Consider the following 7,500-nt stretch of genomic DNA (forward strand, 5'->3'; position numbering starts at 1 on the left):
GCTCTTGAGGAAGAAGAAGATGCTGTGACACCTTCATCCGAGCATCTCACCGTGAAAAACCTCAGCCAAATCCTCAGCTCGTTTGAAAGTCCCATAGAATTTGTTATCGAGCAAGATCCAAATCTTGAAAGGAGCACCGATTTTAGCTGTGTTGTTTATGATGCCCTTTGTTGCTACAAGGAACTTTATGCAGCAAAGAAAAAGAAAGCCATCCAGCCCACTCTCCATGCATTTTTCAAGCCAAAAGATGCAGCACCAACTCCATCCACCATCCAGGATGCTCCTTCAACCAGCTGCCAAGAGACCGTTCCCGCTGGTGAAGAAAGTGACAGCACAATGTCAAGTGAAGAGAGGGACAATTCTGCCACTCCGCAAGTGTGACTTGTCCACCGCAATCAACTCCGTTCCTCCAGCCTCGGGGTAAGTCGCCACGACTCGAGGAGTGTGTTTTGTTTATTTGTGTTTATGTCCAAAAAATTCCGAGCCAAAAACACATCCCCCCTTTAACACATTGGTTTCTATGGGAAAATATGTTTTGTTTAACACAGTTTCGCTTATCATAAGGTTTTCCAGGAACGCAACCCTTGCGAAAAGCGAGGACTTACTGTACATATATACATATACATATACACATATATATATATATATATATATATATATATATATATATATATATATATATATATATATATATATATATACACATATACATATACATATATATATATGTATATATATATATATATATATATATATACACATATAAATATACATATACATATATATATATATACACATATACATATACATATACATATATATATATATACACACATATACATATACATATACATATATATATATATACACATATACATATACATATACATATATATATACACATATACATATACATATATATATATATATACACATATACATATACATCTACATATATATATATATATATATATATATGTATATATATATACATATACATCTACATATATATGTATATATATACATATATATATATATATATATATATATACATATACATCTACATATATATGTATATATATACATATATATATATATATATATATACATATTGTTACGGATTCGCGCCCGCCGGCGTGCTGACGGCCACGTAACTCGAATCGCGGTACGTCGCCCACTGGACGGACAATCCAGTCGTGACCCTCTCGGACTAACGCCGGGAACCAGTCACGGGTGGACCTTTCGGTCTCACCGCGATCGAGCCAATCAGCCCCCGCGTGGGATAGGGTTGCTCGCCAAATTCGACCTACCTAAGTACCCACACGGAGGGTAGACCGGGCGATCGCACCTCGCCGCAGGTCGACTTCGGACACGGGCCACTTAAGCGACCCGTTCCGTACTATCGGGATAACCGAGCGGTGTTATCGTCGGCCTCGACGGTTCGATTAATTATCGGGCGTATTCAGCCCACTACCAACCCTTTACGTGAAGCAAGATGAGGATTCAATGAAAGAAATGACGAAGCGAAGCGGGAAACAGTTCAACACAAAGCACATTTATTCGCGATGAACGGAAAGCACACATATTCAATTCCACCAAAAGCACATAGAAAAGGAAAAGAAACACAATGCAATTTTACACAAAAAGCAAATGCGACAATGCAGATCTAATACCGATTACGCGAGCACACGGCAACACTTATACAATTTTACTTCACAGACGGCGCCGACAACACATATCCAAAACCAAGAAAAAGAAAAGAGAACCCTCAAGGATGAGGCGGGCCTGAGGCCGAGACCGGGTTGGGCCTACCCGTCTGGTGATGAGACGCGGAGCGGCGATGGTGCCTCAACTCCGCGGGCCTCGCGGACAGTGTCTGGTAGGGGGTGGGAAAGGGGCCCCCTTGGTCGCACGATCTCAGCGCGGGGGGAAACAGGAGGGGGTTGCTGATGCTCGGGGTATAGAGGATTTCTACTCTGCCTCGAGTCCCGCGACGAGCGTCTCCACCTCGACCAGGTCACGCCGTCGGCCTCCCTGGTGTGCAGCTCCCGGCACGACGCGAGCACCCCCTCGTCTGCCCTCGCCGCCTCTCCACAGCTCCGTCCTTATATAAGCCCCGTGGCTTCGCTCTCTCATCTTTGACCCCCTGCCTTCGACCTTTCACCTCGCTCCCCATTGGCCCGAGAAAAAGTGGGCGTGAATGCATTTTGATCCATAAATTTGCATATAGCGACCGCCCTCCAACGCCCTGGAGGCGGGGCCAAATCGCCCCTCGCTCACCGATTGGACGGAACAAAAGTGGGCGTGTGTCGTTTTTGATCCATTTTTGAAGCGGAAAATCCGTGGATTTGTACACGCTGTTCGGCGCGCGCCCTGCACGAGTCCAACACCGGTACCCACAAGCGGCGCAAGAACGGTGGCGATGCGACGGTTGCGAGGGTTGACGGGAAAGGTCGTGGCTGTTGTGGTGAAGCGGTGTTGTGGTGGGTGGTTGATGTTGTGACGACTGTTGAGACGCGGTTGGCGGTGGTAACAATGGCGGTTGGTCCAAAATAAAGATAGTAAAAGAAAAACGGCTATCCTGAAGAGTCGCAGCACGCATAAATGACATGTATTCCCACTAGACAACGGGTTTGGGCCTAACTACACATATACTTACCGAGATATCTCACCTAAGGGACCTGAATGGTGGTTTGTGAATTTGGTAACCACAACACTACCCCCTTCCCTTTTTACAGACTCGTCCCGAGTCGTCAAATTTTCGTGTGCCATCATGTGTAGTTCTCCCCTAGTACATTTTACCTACGGATCCCTGAGTGCGACATTCATGGTATTCGTGTCCCCAAAATAAATAACCTGAGGGCTGCGTAACTACCTAAACAAACTCACTCACACGGACGACTTAAATAAAATTGCCGGCGCTAAGACAAACATGCCGGGGGCGCACTCATATTTACAGTACATCTTACCCTTAACTTACAAATTTTACACTAAACCATGGCCCAGGATCAATGAACTCTGCAAAAGAAAAGCAGTTAGCAGGGAGCCAGGCTGCTCGCATGCAGTCTCTGGCTCAAAACAATGCAGGTGACAGGGAACGTGGCTGGCTGCTCACACGCAGTCCAAGGCCTTCCATTTTGAACTGAACGCAGTGAACCACAACGGTGCATGGGCTGCACAACGCAGTCTCCGTGCCAGCTCAAGTGGCACACGCAATGAACACAACGAATGGATGGATGACTGGATGGACGCAAACACGGTGCACGGGCTGCACAAACGCAGGCCCGTGTTGTAGCTGCCAACAGGGCAGTTCTCGCAGCTTGCAAACTGTTGCCTTGCGGATCCTGGCGCACATGGAAATGAACAGGGGGGGGGGGGGCAAAGCAAAAATTGAACGGGGCTGGTGAACAGGGGCAGTGGGCATGGCATGGCAAAGGCAGCAGGCAAACACAGCCCGCAGAAGAAGGCCGCTGCAGGCAAACACAGCCGGCAGATGAACTGGCCGGCACAGGCCTTGCAGAAAAACAGCCAGCAGATGAACTGGGCCGGCACAGGCCTTGAAGAAAGAACAGCCAGCCGGCAGATGAAGTGGGCCGGCACAGGCCTTGCAGCACAGCAGCTGCAGACGATCCAGCCGGCACAGGCCTTGCAGCAAAACAACAGCTGCCGATGAAGTTGGCCGGCCTTTGCCTTGAAGTAAAACACGGCCAGCCGATAAAGTTGACCAGCCTTTGCCGTTCAGTGGAGGTTGGTGGAGGGAGTGCGGTGGTGCTGGCCACTTGGAAGGCGGGCTCGGACCTACCCACCTGTCTCCCTCCCACCCATCGCCTTTGCCTGTCACTGTTCATACCCACTCCCTTAATTTGTCAAACCCCAATTTAGCCCCAACTTTTTTATTTTTATTTTTACTTTTTACTTCCCCACTATAAATCGTCCCCTAACCCCCTTTATCGTCTTTGTTCGGCTAACCTATCCTGTCACCTAGCCTACTCCCAACCCCTACGTTCCCTTCCCGGAGGGGAATAAGGGAGAACTAACGTCCTGTGTCGAGGCCCAACGAAGCCTCAGGATGGCCTCCCCAGAGTTCGGCGATCTATAACCAAAGTGGGTCCAGCGGCCCACAACGACAGCGAGGGGATGGATGGTGCGGAGGGGTACATCTCCTAATCTACCCTATCCATTTAACCTGTTAAACTACCCCGGGGCTTTCAACAAGCGCCTCTCGCTTAAACTATTGGTTCTAACAACCCAGATTCCCGTCGCCTGTGTTGGTGTCCTCACAATTTCGGGCCTCGCCCCCCAATTTTCTCTCCGTGCCCTCACACGGTCTCCTGGCTGGGACACGTGGCTCCCTTTGGCAGGCACGACCCTCTGCCGAATCTCCCGCTATGGCACCCCCGGGCACTACACTGCCTCCGAGCCTACCAGCTCCCTAACACCGGGGAGTGCCCCCCATGGCACCTCCCCTGAAATGCACACGTGGCAGGCTGGCTTCCCGGGCCCCTTTCCGAGGGTCACCCTTGCCCACAACACTGCCCACGCGGCTAATGGCGCCCCGGGCCCCCGCACCAAGCAGGCGCACCCGTGCCCACTACGCTATCCCGGCCCCCCATGGGCCCTTGGCCTACCACGGCCGACTAGCCTGGTGCCCGGGGTACCCACTCAGCGATACTCACCTTTCGCAGCCACGCTCCCAAGCCCATCAACAGGGCTCCTGCACCCCTCCAAACGGGTTTCGAACCTACACTCCCACCAACAACAAAACGACCTCCATTTTTCAATTTGACTAACCCAGCTAACTCACTTTACTCTGACCCCGGGGGTCCCTTGGGCGGGAGTCACTCCTCCCCCCAATCACTCATCGCACCATGCATTCCCCATTCGCTCCACTCACACAGACCCGCTGGCCTCACTCACTCACCAAGCACATGCACTCACCTCACAACTCTTCAGCACACACACCGCTGAACTCTGCCATCCTTCTAACTACCTCCCCTAACTAACTCGTGCTCCCACGTCGTCCCTTAAACTACAGCACGTTCCTTTTAACACTACGTCGCTAAACTACGTCAACTCTACACATCCACAAGTCTGTCACTGTCTCCAAATAAATCATTTTATTTCCCAACCTAAATCTGGCTACAATCCCTCGAACTAATCCATTCCACGGACTCCATGAGGACTTACCCCTGCCCCATGGAGTCGGTCTAACTAAGCTAACCCTTCCCCCTAACTAGTTTTCATCCTGTGCCCAGGTAAGGGGGTCTTCCACCCCTTGCCCAGGAATCCTGTGCACCCGAAAGTGAGGCTTGCTTTTTCTTTTTTTTCTTTTTTTTTTCCATGCGCATCACCAGCGCGGCAACTCGCAGCTCGCGCCCTTTACACCAGCCCGTGACGTCATGCAGCTGCACGTGTTCCTCGTCCCTCCTTGGACGGTACCATCCGGCAGAGATACCCCTCCTGCCGGATTCCAACCCCACGTGCAGCCATGACGTCACCGTGCGCATAAAAAAAAACACAAGCCCCACGTCTTGAGGGGTTCCCCACGCGAACACATGTGCTTTGCCCGTTGGAGCTTAACACACACGATCGCGTGGAGAACCCGTCCGGTCCAAATCCATTATCCTGCCTAAACTTTGTCCGTCCGCGGGATCGGCAAATCCACCGCATGCGTTTCCGGACCGGGACTTCACTCTCGCAAGCGAGCACGTGGTGGTCTCGTGCGTTGCATAGCACGGACCTCGTCCTCGCGGCTGGGTGAACCCGGCACGGTCCTCGAAACAACTACAGCCGCTACTCGGCTTTCTTTCCTCTGTCGCCGTCGTCGTCGCCATTCGACCCACGCACACCTGCGTGTTACGACGCACACACTCCACTCCATTAAATTCACACCGGGAGACGCGGCTGCGTGCTCCCGCATGCCAACCGACATCTCCCTCACATACCGCTCTCTCACACACACGGTCTCCCTTGCATACGGCCGTTCACTCACGCGTGCCTCACCACTCACACAAACCATACTACTCACACACGCGGGGGCACTCAACCGCTGTGCCTCATCCACACACCGTGCCTCACTCATACACGCGGGGGAACTCAACCGCGGTGCCTCATCCACACACACACACACGGCGACACTCACACACGGTGCCTCATCCACACACGGCGTGCTGGGAAGCACGTACTCCGGCACAATTGCCACCACACCACTCACACACGGGGTCGCTTCCACACACGGGGACGCACTCACACCTTGCACCACACACACAGGGACAACCACACTGGGGATTCGTGTCCCCACAAGGGTCTCCGGGGCCTCTATACCCCCCAAGCTCTCCGTGCACCCGTCCACAGCACTCCTCCCCTCGACCTCGCAAAGCACGACCGAACTCACCTGGTCGTGACTCGCCTCAAGGGGGCAGACTCCCTCCCCTCGTTCCTGGAGGAGGCCATCCAGGTGCTCGCACTGGGTCCCTACACGCTCCGCGAGCTCAACCTCACTATCCTCCACTACCTCCGTGTGTGTGTGCGCGTCACTTACCCCGTCTTCATCGTGTTGTCTCTCCTCTATTTTTTCTGTCTCCTGTGTCGTTATACATTTATAAGTTTCTGTCGTCGTCACCTCGTGTCTCGTCTCACACGTTTTGGTCTCCCCATTTCATTTTTCCCTCTTGGTCACCGTCGATTCCTCTGTCACGACCCTCGCCCAACACGCCCCCCAAATTATTTTTTTACCCGCCTCCACCGCGGGCCTGTCAGCCGTTGCACCCCCTTCCAGCTCATTTGCTTCCACACGTGGAGTCGCCATTCCTATCTCCCTGGTCACGGCCTTCATGCCCGCCTGCAGGCATCGGCCCATGTTCTGCGTCTCACCCCGTAGCTCTTTCATTTCTTCCTTCATGTTTGTTTCCATTCCGTTCATTTGTTGTGTATTCGCATCCATCTTTTGTGTATTCGCATCCATCTTTTCGTTCATGTTCGCATTTATCTTCGCTGTCATTTCTGCCAGCATGGCGCATAGCTGGGCCATGTCGGGTGCGCTTGAGTGAGCCGTTTCGGCAGGGGTTGGGGAAGGGTTTTGGTGGAGAGGGGGAGGGGAGGTGCCATACACCGCGGCCGCCGCCGCACCTATTTCGGGCTCTGGGTTCAGTTGGGCGAGTCCATGTTCCTGCACAATCAACATTTCCTGCACGGGGATTCCATCCTGGACCATGGATTCTACACATTCTACATCCATTTCTAATACCCCCGGCTCCCGCTCGCCTTGAGACGCCATCTTGCTTCTCTTAAAGGGTTAATTTGAATCGCTCGTAATTTGGAGGGAATCGGGGGTCGCTTCTCTCACCCCTGGACCGATTCCCGTGAATTTAGCCGGAGACAGGAGAGCCCGTTTTCCCGTTCTCCGTTACCAGTGCCGTGAGGAGGGCGATGGGTTTGTATCGCACGACCTGACACCAGTGTTACGGATTCGCGCCCGCCGGCGTGCTGACGGCCACGTAA

Source organism: Eptatretus burgeri, chromosome 18 (assembly GCF_056783735.1).
Source record: "Eptatretus burgeri isolate ZD-2024b chromosome 18, Ebu_testis_v1, whole genome shotgun sequence".
Lineage (NCBI taxonomy): Eukaryota > Metazoa > Chordata > Myxini > Myxiniformes > Myxinidae > Eptatretus > Eptatretus burgeri.